Source organism: Prinia subflava, chromosome 1, assembly GCF_021018805.1.
Source record: "Prinia subflava isolate CZ2003 ecotype Zambia chromosome 1, Cam_Psub_1.2, whole genome shotgun sequence".
NCBI lineage: Eukaryota > Metazoa > Chordata > Aves > Passeriformes > Cisticolidae > Prinia > Prinia subflava.
Genome location: NC_086247.1, coordinates 122544859 through 122568509, shown reverse-complemented (window position 1 = coordinate 122568509; position 23651 = coordinate 122544859). Strand labels below are relative to the sequence as shown.

Sequence of the window (23651 nt, the reverse complement as noted above, 5' to 3'; positions counted from 1 at the left end):
GTAATTGTGGACATTATTAAAATTTAGATAAGGTTAAGGATCAAGGGGGATGGTTCCTAATTTGGGGTTTAAAATTATGTGTACATTAGCTAAGTTATGTGTACACAATTGAGCTAAAACAACAAAATTGTCTTTTATAAAATCAAGAGACTTTAAACCTTTCATATGCATATAGTTTCTGCAAAAAGTTTTTTCCCTTCTGTGGTAGGAAAGCAGGGTAAGTGCAGCCACAGCTTTTTCCCCCCAAAATTTATGAACACCATGTTGCAAATATGTTGAAGTTCTCCGTTTCTGTCCTGTCTTTCAGCACACCTTCACACTTTATCTTCTTGTTTTGCTTCTCCAGTCAGTAACCATCCCTTCAGCTGACTGTGACTAGACAGAAATGCCCTTGGAAGCGTTTGTTACCTTGGTTGAGTTCGCCTGTCAAAATCACTGTTGGGGTTTGCAGATGATTCATTTCACTGAAAGGTCTGTGACAATACTTCTGTAGTCCTACTGGAAACTGCTTGCAGTGATGCATTTGGTTATTCTGCTTTGCCCAGGGAGCCAATAAGTCTGCTGTGAGGCAGGACCGTGGCAAGGCTGTGATATCCAGCCTTGAGCTGCCCCTGTGCACGTGCAGTTTCCATTTCCTACAAACTCTCATGAATATGTTGCCTGGTTTTTAAATAAACAAGACAAGTTCAAAACCATATACTTACATTTCACTCTTTTTTTTTCTTCCCAACCCAAAGTATTTTAACTCACAATACAATAGAAAAAATTAAAAGTGTGTAGTTGCATTTTTTCCTCTTCCACTTGTACATGGAACTGATAATTCCTTTTTATACATATATACATATATGCATTTCTTACTGACAAATATCAAAGTCTTATTAAATTCTGACTTTCATAATCTCAAAATCAATAACAGGTGTATCCCCAATTCATTACATTATTGACTGGACATAAAAATCTGGGTTCCAGATTCATCATCTCTTTCCTCTTGCCGAACAATACTGAATTTACATTTAATTCTCTGCTGTGTTGTGAGGATTTTAACCACTGTATTCTCTAAATGTTTCATAACCCCCTTTGGTTCCAATCCCAGCTCTGAGACAGAAAGAATTTAGGCTGCTTGTTGAAGTTAAGAGCCTCAATCTCTTTTAAACAAAATAATATATGACCTAGGAAGGAAGACTGGTAGTTTTCCAGCCCTACTTTAATAAATTCCTGGTGATTTCTGCAGGTTTTGTCTCCATGCACAAAATTGAGGGAATGCAATTAGAAATGTATCTGTGGAATACTTCACTAAGTGGGAGAAGTTGAGGATCACATCATACCAGAGTTCAGCATTATGATAATGCTTAATAAAAGTTGTTTTCTTCTGTGCTTTCAACATGACTGAGCAGCTTTCTGCAGCTATATTTTTCCCTTATACATCTAAGGGAAGCAGTGCAGTTGGATAAAAATTGTATAAACTCAAAGTTTATGTCTCAATATTTTACAGTTCTGATGAATACATAAGGGTTTTTGAGTTAATTTGTTCACTGCTTTAGTAAATTTGTAACTTGATGGTCTGCATTGACCATCATGTAAGCTCCTCATTTGAGGGAATAGCCTGAAATTTAAGTACAATAACCTTAATATTCCTTTGTCTGGGAGATGATATTGCATTAGATTCCTGATTAAATGTCCTGATTAAGTGACAGCTATCATTCATGTTTTTGCACTTTACTTATTTTGGTAAAGATCTTAATTCATCCTTCCCAGGAGAAGGAGAAAATCATCTACTCGCTGATTAATTTTTTGAGTGTCAGGGTACCCGGGGATTTCACATTCAAAGCATTTCAGTTTCAAAGGATACAGACAGATATGCTGTGAAATTTTCAAAAGCTGTGAAGTAGTCAATCAACAAAATCAACAAGAGTTTTCTGGAATTCAGAATGCCAAGGTGATATGTTCTCAAAGACTATCTGTGAGTTTCACTGATTGCTAAGGGCTCCAATAGTTAAAAAAACCCCAAACCTTGTACATGGTGAAATGTTTCATCAATTTTAGCCAGCATGATTTTGAACTCTTGATTTGGTTTAGTTTCAGTGTCACTTCATACTGTAATAATTTTTATGCCTTTTTGTTACGTTTCAGGGACATTTGGAAAAAAGCTGGAGAAAGAACATGGTCATACCTATGTTCCAGTAAAAGAATGAGAAACTTTTCTATTTTATTGGTGATTTGAATATGGCTTAAGTGGATAGATGAGGAATGGTTCGGCCTCATGCATTGATTTGGCAGTGTATTGATTATAGACCCTGGTGAGCTTTTGCTTCTTACTTAATGTTATAATTTTTGTGCTGTCGTCTATGATGGCAACCTTAAACCAGAGAAAAAACAGAAAGCTTTAAAATTCATTGATTAAAGAGAAAAGCATATGCTCCTGGGAGGTTATGAACCGTTTTAGAAAAGACAAGCAGAAAGTGAAGGGGCTGTGGAGTCTTGGAAGGGAAATATCCTTCAGCTGCTTTTGATGGAGCTGCTGCTGGCCCCACTGACTGACTACAAAGAGCAGGGATGGCTAAGGTACAGAAATTGATTCCCTAAATTGCAGGTGTTTAGCCTCTAACACCCCCTATGTTTTCTTCACCTGTAAAGACAAGAGACGAAATCCAAACTTTGATACTGGTTCAAATGATCAGCCTTTTTCTGCCATGAGAATAAAACCATAGAAGATGGCCACTGAAGGATAACTCAGCTGATTTGGGCAATTAAGGTAATTACAGAATCCCAGAATCTCAGACCCGTTAGGGGTGGAAGGGATCTCTGGAGATCATCTAGTCCAAGGTGCCAAGACAGTGTCACCTAGAGCAGGTGACAAATGACTTACTTTCCAAATGACAGTCTAATTTTTTAGCAATTAAAATGTATTGTATTCCTTCACCAGAACCTGTGTAAATATAAAGTTTCCTAAAATCCTAAATCCTAAATCAACAGATTAGTGTTTCAGTTAGTTCTGTTACAGGAAGACCAATATTCTGTGTAAATACTTCACTGTTATCATAAATATGCATTAAATTCTTGTTCAGATACAAGCATGTCATCTTATATGACATGAAAAAAATATGTGACTTACAAAGAAAACATTTAAACATTTTGAATGATCTGTACTGTTCTTGTTTCTTGTAATGCAGATGAATTGTATAAATTTTTTCACTAGGTCATACTTCATCCCATGAAAGAATGACACAAGGCATCAGCTGAATATCATGTAAAGGAAAAAGATGTAAAGAGAAAAAAAAAAAAAAAAGGAAGTGACTACTAAAATCTGAAACATCTCTAGCTTGGAGAAACCAATCAGGTCTAATTTGGTGACATGCAAAGCTAACTTCTCTTATGCTCAATGCTCTCTTGTTTTCTTCCCGTAACTATACTCTTTTTGAGAATGGAAACCTTTTATTCTTTCACAAAGATTTCAGAGTTAAGATCTCAAAATCACTAGTGCTTTAAAAGGTTGATGCTTCTTTCTTTTGAATGGTTTTGAATTATTTTAAAACAAAACCTAGCTAAAAATTAAAAATTTCCATTTTTACAAAAGAGATCAAGTCAAGAACAATGCTGACCATTCCATATACAGAAATTTAACTACTTAAGAATTCTAAAATAGAGTAAAATTCATTAGAAACACATGGAAAGAAAGAGAATGCATTATTTTATGAAGTTCTGGGAAGGAAGAATTTGTTGATTTGAGCAGGGAATAACTGCATTGTTCATGAGTTTTCCTTTAACAGTGTTTCTCTTAAAGACCTGCTTGCCCTAGTTGAGATGTATACTAACATCTAAAGAAACAAGATTCTCCTCCCATTTGGACAAAAAAGAACACAAATTGACAGTAACTCAGAGCCCTTTTGTTTTTTTTAAAAAAAATTATTTTATTTTATTTCATTTTTTAGGTGGCCTCCTTTTAATTCACCAGGAGCTGTGTGATCTGGAGAGCCAGAAAGAGCATTGGAAAATGCAGCAAATAGAGAAGCACACTTCCTCATACTCCGTGATGATCTTTGTTGGTTTTTTTCTTTTTGAGATGAACTAATTTTCCTCTTATCTGTGATGAGTGATTATTTTGTGCATTCTCAGACTGATTTGTGCTTCTTTAGACCATGCTTTACTCATCTCCAAGAGTGTTTGGAGCCAGTTTCATTACAAAAAGCCTTTATCATTAGAAGCTTTGTAAAAGTGCAGTATCTTAATTGCAACAGAAATTTTGAACAAAATACTATGTGATAGAAAATATGTGATTATTCTTAATTTTAAAATATCAATCCCAATTTGATATTTCCATGGATATTTGTATTCTAGATTCCCTGTCAGACAGAACTGTTGATTCTTCAACTGAAGTTAAGCCTGGAACTGTACAGTGCTTCAGTGTTTTGTCACTAATATTAATCAAATTGCATTTTCTTTCTCAGTTATGATAGGCAAAAGCTAACTATTAAAGAAATCCATAATTTTCAATATGTTGCCTATATGAATCCAGCTGCTAGCAGATTCATTATCAAGCCTAAGCTCCAGCTATGATGTGAAGTATCATATTATAACAATCCTATATTTAATATATGAAATAATTGCTATTTAGGTTTCCACTACAATAGGTAGCAGATGAAAGGGAATAGGAGAAAATATAATGTTTGAAATTTAGTTCAGACCGAAAATCTTGCTGTTCTTATAACTAAACAGAAAGAGACACACTAGATTTATCATGACATTGAGAGTTTCCTGAATTGCAGTCTCATGTGGTCCTTCACCTGTCAGATGTGCCCTTGGGGCTCATAACCAGACATGCGACTGCTGTGGGACTACATCAAGGATGAGGCTAGAAATGAAGTATTTTCTGTGACACACAAGTAGCTGTATGCTTACCAGGCTGTATTGTCATTTAACACTTCATTCACTCTTATCTGCTGTCTGATGCTAGAGGATCTTCATCTCCTTTTCCCTTTTTATTTTCAAGGACATTTTGCAGTATTTGCCTCCAATTTCCTTTCTTCAGATTCCCTGGTTACCATCTGCAAAAAGATAGTTTGCTTCCACTTCCAGCAATGAGCCTTTGTTCCACCAACAATCAAGAATATTTGAGCCATGGTAGAAGCAGACATATGCCTTCACCAGGGATTCAAAACTTCCTACCAACTGATATGAAGTTCCACTACATCCTTACTATGAGAGACCTCTCCAGTGGCTTTCAGGTCTATATCATGGGCTGATGTATCTGACAATACTCTATTATTGCTGATCTTTACAATCTAATAATGGACGTTGGATTGTGGACTGATGAGGAACAGATGCTTTTTGTACAAAGTAGAAGATAGTCCCTGGCCTAAAGTGACCATGGTCAGGTAGATCAGATGGGCAGAAAGCTGAGATAGAAAATTTATTTAGCAGAAACAGGACAATGGTTTGCAAAGTTTGCTGTGCTTACATTTTTGGTTGGTTGGTTTTTGAGAAAAGAAGGTCAACATTTCAAAGGGTAAAACAACTTTCGGAAGACTAGGTTGAACAAAATAGATATGGAAGAAACTCTGAAACAATCACAAAATCACAAAAGCATTTAGCTAGCAAAGGACCTCTAAGATCAATGACACCAGCCATTAGTCTAGCACTGCCATGTCCACCCTTAAACTACGTACTCAAGTGCCACATCTACACATCATCTAAATACCTTCAGGGATGGTGACTCAACCACATCCCCGGGTATCCTGTTCCAGTGCTTGACAACCCTTTCCATGAAGCAGGTTCATCAAAGGGTAGCTGAATACCAGAGCAGAGATTAAAGACAAGAGGGAAGGATATAATAGGGTCAGCAAATCCTGGCCTCTCTTGCAAAATCAGGTAAGTCTAATCCTGGTTTGGTTTTATCTGCTTTCCTGTTCCTTGGAATGCAGCTCTGTTCTTTTACAGAATATATTACACAATATTTTACAAAATGTACAGAATATGTACTCACCACATGGATCACTGTGAAGGCAAGGCACACGGTCAGGTCCTGTTATACACCACACACCTTGTTTTGGTGCACGATTGCACCCATTCTGGCACAGAAGCTGTGAAAGGAGGACGTTTGAGGTGACAGCTGACAAAGTGCTAATTTTATCATGATGGCCTCTGTGCTGTTTTCCTGAGCAGTATTGAAACACAGGGCTAATGACCATGGAAGGTCCTGGCGGTGCTGATGTTTCCATGTGTCCTGTACTGCCCTGCAGCCTCAAGCCGTAATGGCCCACCTTAGTGTGCCAGTCAGTGGAGAGCAGACACTTGTTTTAACTATACTTTGCATGTTCAACTGGCTGGAGAACTCGCCAGTTTTAGAGACATCCTGGTTTATGTTCAAGAATATATAAATTCAAGCACAACTGGATATCTACAAAGTATAACTAATGTCCTTGCAGAATATATAAATATATATATATATAGTCTTACTTAAGACATGCTATTTTGATGCCAAATGACAACATTACAAAAAAAAGTATTTTTTTTTTATCTTTAGGACATTTTGCTTTCTACAGCCAAGTGCTTAGAGCAAACAAATGATATTCGTATCTCTGAATTGTGAGTCGGCATGTGTCTATGGGGATAAACTAGTGGAAAGCAAAGACTGTAATTTCTGTTATAAAATGGCGATGGACACTATGGATGAGTATTTGGAGTTATGTTGGTGGCTGGAAAGTATTTTGCCTAGTGCCAGCAAGTTAAAAACTGAGTGGCAACAGGTCTTATTTACTGGAACTCTACACAGCAGCGGGGATCTACTTGAGGAGTTCCTAGGGAGCTACAATGACATTCCTGCTTCTGTGAACCCAGTCTTGTCTGAGGGTGCCATGCAGTGGGTGTAACTGAAATATCTATAAAGGGAACATATAATCCTTCATGATGCTAACTATGCTTGCATGAAGTCATTGCTTTTCACTGTTCAGGAGCTGTTGCTGTGCAAACTCCTAACACCCTTAATGGACGGTTTATGCAGGGTACCATGCAGTGATAGAGCTGATACATAGACTTTGTTGGTGCCCTTGTAGAAGAGCAGATTGTGGCTCAGTGTTAAAAATAACCTTTGTTTTGTTTATTTGAGCACAGATTCACCAGTTTTTTTGCACTCCACAGAAATTAACACCACTTATTTTCTGAGACTGGAGAGATAATCTATAAAGCTGTAGATAGTTTGCCTTATCTTTTAATTAGTTAATGATGTATCAGGCCTTTATAAGAAAAGCAGTATTTGCCTTTTGTTTCCAAGAAAGGGAAAATGCTTTTAAAATTAGATTAGTTCAAAGCAAGGACAATACCTTAAGCATGTAGTAAATAATGCTGCTGCATGGCAGACTGGACTTACTTTGCTGCCCAGCCTTGTACTTTATAATATCTAAAGCCAAGACTTTTAAGTGTCAGCATAGATTTATTTTATTTATCCATACTTTTTTTTTCATATGTACATTTACCTCACCTCAGTTTAATGCAATTTTTTTTCATGTTAGGTAATATCTTAGTACCTATCATTGCTGCAAATCTCAGCTTCTGTTTTTAAAATCTGATCTACTACATTTGTTTTGTTTCCCTACCCAGAAGAAAAGCATCCAGTTTTCAGAAGATGATTTTGCTGAGTAAGTGAGGCACAGACTTCACTGTTGCTCCTTGTCATTATTTGTAATCTTTCTTCAACAGATACCATCACTCTGGTCATGTGTAATATCAGTGATTTCCAGAAAGAGACAGAGGCCCCTGCTGGCAGAGATTAGCTTTGTTGAAGGAGCTTGTATTATTTGCAGTGTCAAATGGTTTAACACACAAACTTTTCTTCTCAGTGAGTTGTACTAGGATTTCAGTGTCATCATTTTTCACTTTGCACATAATCAGACAGGAACTATACAAGAGAAGCACTCTTGACAAAGCAATGTATTGTACGAGTTTCTCACCAAGAGGATTAAAGAAATACTTAAATTTCAAAGATAATCATGTGGACCTTTCACAGGGACTGTGGATTTTTTTTTTTAGGCTGATTTAGTGGTTGATGTGATAATCATCAGACCTGCAGACAGAAGCCTTCTCAGGTATCGCCAGCTTTGCTTGAAAATGTTGGTAAGCCATTGTCTTCTCTCTGAAGTCTGGTGACTGAGAGTGGTATCTCAGTTTGGCAAACATAGTGGCAGAGTGACTTAGGGTTACAGTTTGGCAGTCATGGAAAAGTGGTTGTGAAATTAAATCCTGTGAAGTTTTTCTGCACTTTTTATGGGTTTTTTTAATGGATCCATTGTGAAATCATGAATAAGGCTGACCAAGTTCTGCAGTGAAGTCAAAGAGAACTGGCTTCCAGTAATGTTTTAGTTGGACAGGTTTTAAGCTCTTTATTAGATGCAACCGGATTAGACACATTATACCTTTATTTAAGAAGGTTCTCATCAATGTTTTTTTCAAGGCTTTTTTCAATTTTTTTTTTCAGTGGCATGAGACATAAAGAGAATGAAAGGGATATTTCATTTATACATGCAGGAAAAATTAAGCAAAACCTGCTGTCTCTAAGTTCTGGTCTTTTATCCCTTAGAATTTGTATCTGATTTTTAAAAATAAAATTTTGAAAATAATTTTTAGATGCTTGTATAAATTATTAGAATATAAACTGCAAGAGATTTCTTTCAGTGTCTCAAGCACAGTTTTCTGTGGGAGGAATTACCTCAATAAACACATTTCATAATTTTAGCAATTAGATCTAATTTTGGGGTAAGTCCTCATCTGGCCTCATTCCTCCTATAGTATTCTACGATCAGCAAATAACAGCATGCTTTAATTAGTCTGGGAGAGATAGTCCAAGAATTAATTAAAGTTTGATGCAGATTTGCAATTAAGTGATTCATGGTCCTCTAGCCTTTGTGGTGCAAACTGCCAGATGTGAAATCCTCATGTGCTCCTGCAGCCCAGTCAACCTCCCTGCACGTTCACTGGGTCTTTGCTCTGAGTTCAGTCAGGGCCCATCAGAATCCTGGTGGGATGCTTTGGAGCAGCTCAGTGTAAAGAAAGTGTTACCAGACAGCTCTGGTCCTTGGTAGACCTTCAAGGTTTGATAAGGGAAAAGAACATTTTTTCCACTTGCTTTTGAATATTGCAAGCAATAGCAAATGCTGAGGTGAAGATAATGTACCTTTAGGTGTCAGGAGATCATCTCAAAAGAAGACAAAAAAAAAGGAGGGTTAGGGCTGGGGGGAAGCAGGTTTTTTATTGGTGTAATAAAAAGGAATTAAGAAACTTTGCTAAGAAGGCTGTTGAAATTACTTTATGTAATGTTTACCTAACATTTACTTTATTGATGTTTTGTCATCAGGTGCTGAATCAGTCCTATCCTATAAGCTTCTAGGGGTTATGAACTTCTGATTGGAGTAGGTGGTAAACAGAGCTTGTCTGGACTGGCAGGATACATCTGCTCCCTGGAGGTTTTCCAAATTACACAGAGGAAACCAGGGCCTCAGGCTAAACTAGTAGATATTAGTTGAGTTTGCTGAGGTCATGACTTCAGGAATGTGTTTTGTTGTTGCACAAGCTTGATAAAATCATAGGCACAACAGTGGAATTTACACTAACAACTCTTCTGATTCCTGTGGTTGCCACTGTCCCTCTTTTCTTTATTTTTGAAAACTGGGTGGTCAAAATATATTTTAGTGTCCACTTATATGCTTCACAGAATTTTAGTATTTTCTCCACTTTTTCCAAGGCAGCTGCTTCACATGTTACAAAGATGTGGTTGGAGTTCTGGTATTTATATTTAGTGATTTCGTGCAAATTTTTGTGTGTTGTTGAACATGTATTTGTTTAGAGGCATAAAGTTGAAGTGGATGAACATATAAAAAAAAATTTGTCCTTCCTGCATGTGAGTTCTTTAGTCACCAAAACTGCCCATATGCAAAGATTAGGAATATAATGGAGCAAGATGCTCTTATCAGGTTTACAGACCTTGAAGGCTGAGTCCTATGTGAGCAAACAGCAAAGGAGGGAATATTTTCATCTTCAATCTATGTGGACAAGCAATATTTCTGAATCTCAGTTGTGGCTGAGTAAGGATCTGAATGTGGCCAATTTTGGTGGATGCCATCCCCAAATAACCCTTCTGCTACTGTGGTCCATGGCCAAACTACCACAGTGTGTGTAGCTCAAGGCATTCTCAGCCTCTGGTTTTCAGAGAGTTTTCAAAGCTGTTCTGCTTTGAAAAATGCAGCATGTTTTTCAGTGTGTTCATGGTGTCTAACTTCTTGTGCCCTCCTTTTCTGGTCAAATGAGGTTCAGTGTAAGATGTGGACTTGAGTGGTCATTTCCTCCCTGCTGTTTCTAAGCAGAAAAATTTCTAAGCCTCTCTTAACAAGCCTGAAGATTTGCTTTGCTAGGTTTTGTGACAGTTTGGTTATAACAGCCAGCATTGGCCTTACTCCGTATTTCAAATGTAGTCACACTCAAATGCAACTGATGTGGGTTGTTTTCCTTCTGGAAACCCAAGCCAAAAAGCATTCCATGTTTATAGCACATGGACCCACACCATATCTCCCTGAGGGCTACAGTGCACACCTCAGTTTTGTTGGGGTTTTCTGTAGCTAAGAAAGTTTTCCCAAATAAATTCAGTAATGAAAAAAAAATCTTTCAGAAACAACAGAATTTAAAATGGATCTGATTCTTCAATGCCATTCCCACATATTTTTGGTATGGTAATGGCTATTATTGCTGGGAGCTTTCATGTCTGCAATATTCCTTTCTTGTACATTCATGGGGAGATCTCTTCAATCTTTATCACTAGGTCATGTCAAAACTTCAGTCTGATACAGGGAAAAAAAAGGCAAACTGCATTTCACTTTGGATGTTATACAGCAAATTAGTGATATGTAAATAAACTGAAAAAGTAAGGAGAAGTCAGCAATGTGTTGCCACCACAAACGTGTATTTCACACATTTTCTGTATCAACATTTCAACAGAATAAGAGTAATTGCCTCCTTTCCTTACAGGTAGATCTTGCCAGTTTGTACATCAAGACAGGTGCCAAGAACATGCCCACAGTGTTTTTGCTGACAGATGCCCAAGTTCCAGATGAATGCTTTCTTGTGCTGATTAATGGCTTGGTGGCATCAGGTGATTAAACCAACAAATTTCTTGAAAGATCTTTTCCAATGACAAATGATCTGTGTTTTCACTGAACTTTAAAGAGATTCTTTCTCTTTCAGGTATTTGTAGGGGGAGATTTTAGAGAGGCCATGTCAAGCCATCCAACTTGAGCATTGAGTCAAACTTGGTTAAGAAAGTATGGCTCATTGAGGAGACAGATTGCTAAGGCTTATCATGCATAGGTGCATTGATTTGGGGGGAATGAGAATGTCCCTTTGACTTAATGTTATGTTTGCTTTGGTGTGTTTCACTAATTTCAAGCAATGTCCTCATGACTGCACAGGTGTAGCATGTAACAATGAAGCTTCACCCATGTTTTGAAGATTAGAGAATCTGGACTCTGAATGAGGGGATGTGGGAATAGGATGGAAGAAAAAAAATGCACATCTGGACAGCTGGAGTGCATATTGAAAGACTGTTTTAGAAGTTATATTTGTTTTTGCAACCAGGCTAGTAAACAATTTACCAACAGCCTGTGAAGAAAAGAAACACCATTCTGAGGGGAACATAATTTATAAGTGAACTTTTTATCAGGGCAAATCCAAAACAAAGTTGCTTCCTAACCCTTAAAAAAGGGTTTCTTAGAAAAGAAAAAGAAAAGAAAGGAATAGTTCCTTTCAAGGAAAAAAGACATAGGGAACAGGAGGAGACTGTTTTGTTACTAGATATATGTAGCATCATACCATAGCTCAGGTTATGTGCCTAAACGCCATTGGGCTAAATACCAATAGAAGATTATTTGTCTGTGTTACCCACCCCTTTGTCTTTTCACAGGAGAGGTTCCAGATCTGTTCAGTGATGAAGACATGAAGGTCATAATTGCAGGAGTTAGAAAAGAAGACTGAGTCCTGGGCCTGATGGTCATCAGAGAACACTCCTGGAGGTGATTCCTGAGAGTGTGGCTGCAGTAGAAAGTAAGGAACATTTCAGGGGCAAGAAATAGTGATGAGCTGATCAAAATAGCAACACATTTCAGTTATCTCATAACCCAGCATATGTTGGCATACTTCTCTTGAAAGCTTACTTGCTGACGTGCAGCACTGGATTTGCCTCTCCTGTGTTACCCCTGTAGTTACCTGCCTGTGTGGAGGCTTGGTGTACACCAGGTTCTGCTCCTAGATGTGGCTGTTGACTTCCTGCCTGCTCATAGGAAAGTCACAAAGCTGCTCCATGTCTTAGTTTCACATTTTGGACATAATTTGGCACTTCAGAGAGAAGGTGCTCATGAGGAGTTTTTGGTGCTGTTAATGCAATTGTAAATACTCTTCCTGATCATATACGTAGTAATTCTGCATGTCTGCTCTTAAACTTTTGCACAAATGATTGAAATGTCATAGAAGATGTTAACTTTTCCTATTCCATATAAAACTGGAAAAATTAAATATCCATGTAGGTGTTTTTATATTTAAAACTGTTTACAAATACACATAATATGATACCCTAATTGCAATAAGTGTCTCTCTCCTAAACTGTTTCTGGAGGGAAACTGTAGTTCTCTCCTGAGATCTGGAAAGCAGTAGCTGGGAAAATGGTTTGGCAGTGGCATCTTTAGGAACTTTCAAGTTATGTAGACTTCAATTCATGCATCATCTGAAACATCTGTGTAGCCGATAAGAAAATGGGAAGCTGAAAACCATTAACCCTTAAGAATGAGAATGTTTTTAAAGGGATATATGCCTCCATACTTTTTGTATTAAAATGATCTCCTTGATTGGGGATTAGAAGAGCCTTCTTACAGCAGATTTTTCCACAGTGATCTGGTATGTGGGCTCTGTTTCTCAATTTTTGGAGATGTTTAATCACCACTGTTCTAAAGAGCATTCTGACTATGAGTTTTTACCAAGTTCTTGCACTTTATAACATACCATTTTCTCTTTTTTCCCCTCTTCTTCTCTGTTTCCAATCCTGCTTAAGTTTTGCTGAAGTTCTCTCCTAATTCTAATTTTGTTGCCATTACTTCTTAATTCCACAAACTTATTCTGCAACTTAAAGGCCAATGCAGACTTGTATACGATCTGGTGTGGCGTATTCTGTATAATTTTCAATTTGACAGACTTCAGTGACATGGTCAATAGTGGTGCTTACCTTCTGCGTTTTTCTTTCTGACAGTGCTATTTGTCTCTGTTTCATTACTATTGCATTTGTATAAATTTTTAAGAAAGGATGGGGAAAAAATTATTTCTAATATCTGTCTTCATTTTCTCCGTTCACATTTTTACCCTTTATGTTTTCCTTATTCCTGTAGTAATTTCTTCTTTTCTTTTCTTTCCTTTCTTTTTTTTTCCCTTTTATTTTTAAGGGCTTTTTGAAAGCCAGCTTTCAAACTCCTTTTACCTTGCAACAATTTCACCAGTCCCCTACTGTGCAAATTAGCACTTCTGGAGGCAAGAACAGGAGATGTTGTATTCATGTTGCAGGGAAGCAAAGTAATGACATTATAGTACTGAAGGAGACATAAATTTCATGAGTTAACACACTGGTAGATATCTATATGAACTTTTAGTTAGTGCAGGATGCCCTATCACCTCCTCATTTCCCTAGATTTGAAGAATAAAAGACTAATATAATGTGAAAGACAACAAAAGGGTGAACTTCGACAGTTTCATAATGTTGAAGCTCAGTGAAGTGATATAGTCTCATTTATCTGTTTCATTTTAGAAAAACCAACATCCTACATTAAACCACATTTTCCCTTGAGCTCACTTATAATCTTACATCCTGCAGCTCTGTTTGTGCTGAGGAATCTGTAGCTCAGGAACCAAAACTGCACAGTTCTGTTCTTTGAATCTCTTTGGTTTTGTGTTGGTTTTGTTTTGCTTGTTTTCAATCTGCACGTTGCAATCAATTCTGTCGAGGTACTGAGAACACACCATGTGTGTAGATGCAAATTTGTGTTGAAGGTTGTTGCTATGAATTTTTTTGGTTTGCTAAGCGTTCATATTAAAGGAGAAACGTGCAGTTTCTCACGCTAGTGAATTGTAAACACAGGACCATGTTTTGTAAATATTAGCAATGTTATGAATACTTTCTCCAAGAGAAGGGGAGGCTGAATGACAGCCTCCTAGACCAATGTGACAGGAGAAGTGGCAATACCCTTCTCCAATCCATAGTCACTTTGACACAGATATAAAATGGAAAAATAAACTAAGGGCAAGTCTTCTGCCCTGCTGCTCTTGTTGCACCCAGATCTGTGTCCCCAGTCTGTGTTCCTGGTTGGGCCTCCACAGTGATAACAGGTCGTGTCAGATGAAGACAATGGGCTGCATCATTATAAAATATGGGTCCACAACTGAAGGGTATCTGAGGACAGTTAAGCACCTGAGAATTTCAAAAACTTTCATAACAAATTATAAAATAAATTATAAAGGAAGAATGATACTCAAACAAACAAAGTTGATGAACACTGTAAATGTTAATGTGCTGATGGGTCTGAGACACACTCAAGAGGAGACATTTCTGAAGCTCAGTGATTTGCTTAGGTTCCAAGATTTTTTCCGTATCCCAAATCTCTGTGCAGTAATCACTCCTAAATACTCTGCACATCACCAAAATGTCTTGGAAAAGTAAAGGCCAGAAGAAGCAATTATTTCTCAAAAGCATGAATGTGATGAGATCAGTCTTGCTGTCTCTGGAGCTCCATCTGATTTTACTTTACTTTTACTTTATCTTACTTTATTTGTCATGGTAACCCTTCAGCTTTTCCCCAAAGCTGTGAACACCATGCCTAAATGCCCTCATGGCCTACACAAGCATACCCTCAAATGAACTCTTTCCAGTAAGTATACTCTTTGTAGCATCTCGTCTTTGTATGATTTACAGGTTCTCACTTCAATCTCCTCAGTGCTCTTAAACATTACTATACATTCCAAAGCCAGACACGTTAAGTGATTTTTCTTTTGAACTGAATCACTGTCCATGTGCAGCCAGTTTTCTTCATGAGCTGCTGATGGGTACTTCAAATACTTGCTCCTCCATCCTTGAGCAAGTTTCTTCATAGTGTATTTCCCTCATGTAGTGTTTACAGTCCCTCAGTGGCTGTTGTGAAGTCCCAGCATTAAGAACTAAATTTTCTAGTTTTAGGGGCACGTCATTTCTCCAATTTCTCCAATTTCTCCAATTTCCTTCCAGCTTGGCATGACTGCTTTAGTCATCACATCCTTATAATGGTCTCCTCTTTCTATAACCCTGCCAGGAGTTAGCTGGCTCCCCATTTTCTATGGAATGTAGTAGTATGGTAATTTTATGCTTCAACCAGAATTAAAGTCAAACACAGGCAGAGTGGGTGTTCTGCATTGCCACAGGCAATCTTGTTTATATTTTTATGATTACTTTTCTTTCAAATTATTGTCTTTCATTTCCAAATCCCCTTTCATCAGTACACATTAGCCTTTTCCTTGTGGTTTGTCTTGCTACTGACAGGACATCTATTTTTATCTGTAAATCTGAGAGGAACTTGTGAAGTCCTATCAGAGCTTGGTTTTGGCCAGCTCTCATGGTTTTTGCTTTCAGGGCATAAATACACATCTATCTGCTTGAGTGCTTAAATCTCAGCCAAAAAGAACTGGTTTTAGGGTTTATGGTTCTATGGTTAAACTAATACTGAGTCGAGATTCATTTTGGGTTTTGGTTTGAGTTTATTTTTTGTTGCTTGTTTTGTTTGATTCAGTGGGGAGTAGCTATCAAGGATTTCTAAGTTCTCTAGCACAGAAAACATCTGTTTCTTCAGTTGGCAAGCTCTTACAGAGTTCCTGTTTCTGTATGAAAAGCTCCAGGCTTTTCTGATTTGGATGTCAGCCATCTCTTCTTGAGCACTCAGAGAGCTGACTTTTAAGGATATAGCTGTACAAGTAAAATTATGAAGGTCATTTTGTGGTCCTGAGGGCTAGTAGCATGAAAAGGCTGGTATCCATATGGCTTAGCATTTCCAATGCTCTGCTCACAAAATGATGGTGGTGGCATAGAGCTGGCCAGGACTAATTCCTGGTCTGTGCAGCTCCTCACTCCTGCCACAGCACTGCTTGGTTTCATGTGGGAAAACCATGGGAGAGCACTAACACTTAAATGGAATGGGCCCTGTCAGAGGAGAGGCCAGGTACGTGCCAAGGTGCTCTTTAGTTTTCTGTCCTGCTCTGTTTGAAGCACTCACTGAACCTGAGGGATTGCATATTTGAGATGAGCCGGAGGAGGCTGAGCCAAAAAATACAGTGTAAGATGCACAATTGTGGTGAGAGTGACATGTTGAGGCTCAAATGGACACTTGAGAAAACAGGGGGCAGTGTTCCTAGGAGTGGTGAATGCTACATGGAAGTTGGTACTTATTTCACAAGTTAACAGTTCTTCTATCTCCAAGTAATTATTGTCTTCATTATTCTATTGTGTGTGTTTAACTCTCAAAAATCCTTAAAGAAAGGGATGTGTGTATCTTCAAGAGCTTACTCCGTGTTTCTGTTTCTAGATGAAATGCCTTCACTGTGATATTTATATCCTGGTTGTCTTGCAAGACATTCTCCATTTTTTACATGGAGTATTTCCTATTCTTTGGGTTTTTTTTTTCTCTCTGTCAAATTAAACTGTAATGTGTGGCTTGGACAAAAGATAAATGTTTTCAAAATAAGACCTTCTTGCTTATGCAAAGATTGTTCAAAATGTAGTCAGTAATAATTACTCAATTTTCCTCACAGCTCTCTTGCTAGCAGATCACATGGCATCTTCATTATTCTGTGTGCAAAGCAAGCAGTGCACAAGGTCCTTTGTAGTATAGGGAATTCACTGGGGAGAATGCAAATGAACCCTGAAAACATGCTATATCAAATCTCTGCCTGGTGTGAATGTACCAAACTTCACGAAAGGTAAAGGGGAAAGAAGGGTTATGCTGTGGTCAGGATCTGGTTACATTCTTTTTATGGCTACCTTTTCAAGTATATGCTGTATCCTGTATTTTTGTTCACAGAAAGTAATTAACAAATAGCTGTCTAGTCAGGGTATTACATTATATCCAGGGCTGTGCTGGAATTTCCTGCCTAACAATACAGTATAGTAAAAATCTCTTAGTTATGTGTTTTAAGGAAAAATAATGAAAATTTTGAATAGTTTGTCACACTTTGAGCTCTAGGACCAAATATTCCAAGAAGCAATTTATTAAATGATTGAGAAAGCATTCTACATTTCATCCTGTCAGAATAATCTACAAAGTTTTTTATAAGTAATTCATTTGACCTATCACCACATTTTTATTGGATTTGATATCTTCTCTTCATTCCTGGTAAGGTTTCTAGAATTCAACTTTGCAGAATTCATCTACTTTCTGTCTTCTTAGCCTTTTTAACACTTTAATTCAACTGTTATCTACTACATAGTAAACCTGTACTTGTAAATTTGTATTTACACATTTGAATACATCTGCCAAGGGCAAGGAGAGAACAGAGGAGTGCTGGGTATCACTTAGTAAATCTAGAATTTAGATGCTAGAGTAAGGTTTAAAGTAAACAATCCTAAAAGCTCAGTATTGCCTTCTCAGGGATCTCCAGTTTGTATAAATTAATAAGCTCCTTGTATACACAAGTAATCATTCTAAATCACTCCTAACAAATTACATTGGATAGGGAAAGCATTGTCTCCCCTAAAGTTCAATGTAAGATTAATATTAATAGTAGTAATATAAATGATTTTTCAATATTTAAGGAGATTAAAATATTACTTAGAATATAAGACTAAAGAAAACACTAAGTTCTGATTTTTTTTTCTGGCAAACAGCCCAAGACTTTGATTTGAACTCTTCTTGCAGTCCAGTACTTAGAGAGTTAAGTCCAAATATGAGCAATGTGAGGAGCGTAGGAGGGTGTAGAAGATGAAACTTGAAGCAAGTCTGTGTATGGTTTGCAGCTTTGGAGGTGTGATAGATTCAGTTTGGCACCCCTGCTATAGCAAGGGCACTTGTGAGCAGCACATCAAAGCAGGGATAGATCTCTCCAGGCTCTCCATTGCTGCTGCTACCATAGCAGGGATGGTGTGCAGGTCTGAGAAGGTGGCCACTAGAGGAATAAAGAAGTGAAAATTAGGTTCCCCGGGCTTCAACATTGCTCACCATGAGTCTTGGTATCACAACTGAGCATAGATTTTTTTCAGAAAATGAGGTGGCATGAGGGAGAAATATCTAACTGAAGGACACATAATGTAACCAAGAACCAAATTCAGAAAACTCAGCAATGTTCAAGAGTCATGACACAGACCCAGAAGGTTCTTTCCTTACATTTTTTTCTTCTTCTCTGAATCAGAGTTTTGTGGTAGAGACCATTTATTCTTGTATCTTTTTGATTGTATCTTCTGTGTGTGCCCATCTTTATCATCAGCAGTAAATTCCAAGGTCTTTGTGTCTTTGTACAATTTCAGTATGATTTTCAACACTTGGTTGGAATTCTACATGGGCATTTCTGCCATTTGCTTCTTCTACATTCAAAGTCAATGATTTCTTCTGTACCTTAAGTCAACTTGCTGACTGGCCCATCTTTGTAACATTCCTGGGCAACCTAGGTATTCTTTCATTGACTTGGTTCTACTATCTAGGTTATTTCATAAATTCCTGTCTTGTGTTTTCTAGTGCAGAGATGTATTTTTAGAAACAATGAGATTGTGGCAATTCTTTTCCATCTTCCATTTTATCTTCTTTCCAGACACCATTGAACCATTTTCCATTGTTACTATCTCCTCATCATTTTATCTCTTCTATCTGACTGCTTTAAACCTCAGTGAAGTATTGAGCCAGCTCAACCTCTTCCTTCTATTGTTTCTTTTTTTACTTATTTTCTTTCAATTTTCTGCTCTTCTTCCTTTTTTATCCAATTTTCTCTTATAGGAATGTCAACTCCCAATTAGCCTAAAGGAAGCATAAACTTGTCACTCCCCTGCCGTGCCTGACTGGGCTCTGTCCTGGCTCTTTTGGCTGTTGTACAAGTTATAAACTCTTCTGAAACATTTTGGATGTTTTCTGTTGGAATTAGCAACATCAGTGATATATGATTTGAGGGGCCCTGTACAATAAAAATCACTCCTTCATTAAGAAGCATAGAGGAGAGACTTCATTCTTGTCTTAACAGTCTGACATCTGTCATTCTACCAATTAACCAAGAGCACATACAATGGCCAAAATGTGTGCTAACTGCAGTGAGTAGGTTCACAGAATCACCTGAGGACTGGAATAACCCTGCCCTCTCAAATGCGAGCTGCTTTCTGTAGACCTGGTGATATCAAGACCCAGGCTCAGTTTTATTTTCCTTTGAATATTTTGGCCAACCCTTTTTGTACACCTCTTTCCATTTTTATTAAGAATGATCCCTTAAAATTCCCATGCAAGCTAAGATCCAAATCTCCTTTTTTTCCTGCTCTTTTTGAAGGGTTGCACTGCACGTAAAGAAGCTTGAATAGATTTAGAACCTCAATGACAGGGTTTCTGTCACCATGACCAGCTGGAAGTGCATCTTCTGGCTGCCTGCATGCCAGCCAGTCCCTGTGCCTGCCTTATCATCCATAGCTATCAAACTGAGTAACTGATAGCAACTTGGAGAGAGCAGAAGGAAGCTGCAGAAGTGTCATGTTTGTACAAGGGAAAAGGAGCAAAACCTATTTGCCCAAGGTTGCTGACAAAGTTTATTAGCCACCAAATTTAGCTTGGAGGCTCAGCTGTGTACTGGCTGGTTGGTGCTGGACCATGGAGCTGGCCTCTCTTTGATGGCCTCATCTTGCCCTGTGATTCTTTTCTCTCCCTGTTCCCTCCCTCCTCTCTGCAGGTTGTCCTGTGTTTCTGTCCCGTCAGTGCCATGCTGTGAGCACGAGTTGGGAATTTCTCAGCCACAGTTTTGACAGGCTTCATGAGTGGCCGTGGGAAGCCCTTCCCTCCAGCAGCAGGAGGTTCATTGAGGAGGATGAGGGGGGTCGAGGTACAGTTTCAAGCTCATCAGTTTCCTGAGAAAGCAATGGAGATCACCAATAACTGAATAAGCTGGGAAAAACAATGCTCTTTTTACTCCTTGCTGCATACTTACTGCCTTTGGTGTTGTTCAATTCATCCCTGCTAAAAGTTGGATTTTAATGGTATGTCACTGCCTGATTCCTTCAGGATGTTCCCTCAGGACATTCCTTCAGGGAGTTGTCTTGCACAAGCAGAGAAGTGAGGGAAAGAGAAGCATGTAATTCATAACACTGTCGTTGCAGAATCCCTCCATTCAAGACTTTTTAGGATCTTATAGATACAGAGTTTATTAAACCCTTTCCAATGCAGTTAAATATATTCAGTGGAGCTGTAGCAAGTAAGGCTGAAATATTGCTGTGCACCATCCAGGTGAACCAAAGAATTCTTAATCTATTCAGCAATTAGACAGGTAGAAATTTCCCCTGGAAAGGTAATACATGGCAAATGTATTTAGCATTTTAATATCTGGGCAATTATTCTCTTCTTGTTGCTTATTGATTTAGAGTGTGGCATGTTTGTTTTCAGAAAAAAACAACAAAGAAACGGCATTAATTACTGAGTTTTCTTCAGGAGAAAGGAATATTCTCATATTCTTCTAAAAGTTTTAGCAATCTGCCTCTGATGTCCTTCCTAGCACGGGACAACATGCAGCAACTCCTCTGCTGGCAGTGAGACTGCTGGAGTTATTCACGTAGATCTGGACAATGCTTTCTCTCTTTCACAGACTGCCATTGCAGAAGTTTCATTCTGGAGTGCTGTTATATTTGTGACCGTTTATTTGTAGAGAGGGGTTTTAACCAGGCAAGGCTGAGGATTTCAGGAATTCCCAAGGAAGTGAGGTCTGGTTTTAGCTGAGTGCAGCATCGGGCAACTCTGCATTTGCAGCGTTTTCCTTCCACTCAGACCCATCCAAAACACAGCAGTAGTCGTGAAATGCCGGTGAAGGAGAGGGCAAGGGATGCCTGGTGCTGCTGCCGGGGTGCCGCTGCCCCTCCCCGGCTGCCGCTCCCGGCGCTCCGGCGGCACACGGATGCCTCCTGTAGGGCTGCGGGAGAGGGAGAGGTGTTTGCAAATAGCCCTGGCGTTTGTATGTTCCATCAGCTGCTCTTTTTAAACAGCTGCTTTTTTTAAACAGACTTACAGTGTCATCAGGATAATTATTTGTTGGCTGGTGAGCTGAGGGAGATATCCAGTTTTATTAATTTTTAGTGTGATACCAGCTTCTTATTTGAAAGAAACAGATATGATTGCATAGAGAACAGAGATTTTTTTCTTAATTTAAGCATTATGTACCTCAATAATTCTCTTCTTTTTAGATAATTAATAAAGATTTCTCTGTACTTAACAACTGCTAATGAGTTTCTTTTTTCACATTGATGTTAACTGCTCCTGGTAAGTATCTTTCCTGTTTGATTCCTAGCAAGTGAAATAAATGTCAACTAACAAAATAACATGACACTTTATTGACAGGAAATTAAGGGGTTTGTGTCATCAATGTACGTAAAGCAGTACTGGGTGCATGAGTCATATGCAGCCAATAAGAAGACCAAAAAACAAAGAGCAGAATGCAAAAAGTAATAGGATGAGGCAGGGGAACAGTTTTAAAGTGATGAGGAAAGGGTACTCAGAACAGAGGCATTGAAATAACAGGGAAGCTATGTCAGTTTTATGGGTGGGGAGAGAACGGGAGACAGGAAGAAAAAGCAGAACTGAACCAGAATGGTAAGAGAGGTACAAAGCAGTGGGTCTGAGGAGGAATAAAAGCAAAGTCAAGGGAGAATGACCAAGCTGGTAAAGGGAGGGTCAACAGGGCAATTGCAGAGATGTATTATATTAGGCTATCAAAAGAATGAGAGGGGCAGGATGGAAAAGGACCACCCTGAAGAAGAGGGAATCTTAGAGTCTGCTATCCCCTTTCCATCAGAGATTTATAGGAGGCGGTGTCCTCTCCCTCACTTTAGTGCTGGTGTGTTAATGTGTCATTTTGCTTGCTCCATTTTAGATATTTCAGGAAAGTCCTTTGTTTGTTCTTAGCAGAGAAACCTTGTTAGCTAGTGCTCACCTGTGTCTGGATCGTGCTGCTCCTTATCATTGATCTGCAGTATGAGATCTGCTACTGAGTAATTATTTTGGCATAATTGACAATTAGCTCCTAATTGTCTTCTTCACACTTTCAAAAAAAATGAGCAAAAGTAGTTGATAAAGGATTTTTTTTGTTTGTTTAATGCAGTATAACAATATTACAGATTACTTTTAGTTAGGGTAGCTTGAAGTTAAGCTGATGATTTTTTTTCCTCTTAAAAGTTCAATGCAAACATGGCATCATATGTATATTGCTTTAATAAAAAATGGAACAGTTCTGAGTTTAAATGTTGAAAGAAAACCATAAACTCTCAGTGATTGTGGGAACTGAGAAGTAAGTTTTGGGAGGTATAGTTTGTTGGTGTGGGGTTTTTTTTTCTTGTTTTTCTTTTCTTTCTCTATCTCTTTGTTTTCAAAAAACAATTACCCTTCTGGAAGATACAGTTTATCCAGGGAAAGAAGTGGGTCAGGTTGAGCTTGGCAGGCAGATGGGCTGCACAGTCAGTGTGTTCTGTGAAGGGTGCTGCTGTGAACATCCCTTTTACCCTGTGTGAAAATATCTGAACAGAAAGAACAGAAAGATCCTCCCTAATTGTTCTGCCTGTTGGATGCAGGCATTTCAAGACCCTTTTCACCTGGAAGGACATTGGCCACTGTGTAGGTTAAGGACAAGAAACAATCAGTCCAGAGGTACTTGAAGGGAAATGGAAAGTATCAGAAATTTAATCAATTCTGATGTCTTTGATTTCTTGTGAGAGAGAGGAAAAGAGCCCTCTTCTGTCTCAGTACTGAAATTGCTAAACCTCATTTTAAAAGAGCACAAGAGAAAAACAGGGTGTAGCAGTTCTGAAATCCGTGTACTGAGCTTCATGAGCTTACAAAGGTGCTTTTATACCTCATTTGATATGAGACACAATCTACAGTATTTTGAAATCATCTGTGTCCAAATTCAGCATGACAGGCACCCCCCCTTTCTCACTTTCATCTGGTGTCACACGTCACTCAGTGCAGAATAAAAGGATCAGTATTCTTCAATTCACCTCTTTGAAAATAACAGACATATACATATCTGTGATCTTTGAGTATTTTATTGTTGTTGTCTTTTATACTGCTTTTCTGCTGCTTAGCACCAAACAACACACACTGTTAAGCATACCAAGGATAAATTCATTATGCTCTTAGTTCATCCATACTCCAAGGTATTTTACAATGCTCAGTGTGGCAAAGATGCCACCTGGAGTAATATTTTGCTTTCTTGCCTTGCCTCTTAAACTCCCCCTTGTCCACCCACTCACACTTCCCAGTTACCTTTTCCTTCTAGCAAACACTGACTTGGCTTTTTTTCCTCAGTTTTGATAATTGCCTGCAATATGTGTTAATTTTCAGTGATATTGGTCCTTTTTGTTCTTTGCTTGGCGTGTTCCAGCTAGCTCAACCTAA

General features: G+C 38.3%; 1 long non-coding RNA gene across 50 annotated transcripts in view; it reads left to right on the top strand.

Annotated features, from left to right (window-relative positions):
* The window catches only part of LOC134557645 (uncharacterized), a 128625-nt gene that overhangs the window by 47535 nt on the left and 57439 nt on the right, over window positions 1-23651 (top strand). For 43 of the 50 annotated variants that reach the window (XR_010082174.1, XR_010082173.1, XR_010082171.1 and 40 more), the window contains 9 exons: window positions 347-471; window positions 2131-2297; window positions 2635-2752; window positions 3197-3337; window positions 3930-5222; window positions 5769-5865; window positions 8023-8106; window positions 11008-11131; window positions 11939-12078. This is a non-coding gene — a long non-coding RNA (uncharacterized LOC134557645). The remainder of the gene's footprint in view (window positions 1-346; window positions 472-2130; window positions 2298-2634; window positions 2753-3196; window positions 3338-3929; window positions 5223-5768; window positions 5866-8022; window positions 8107-11007; window positions 11132-11938; window positions 12079-23651) is intronic. The other 7 variants (XR_010082107.1, XR_010082092.1, XR_010082140.1 and 4 more) reach the window with 7 other exon arrangements.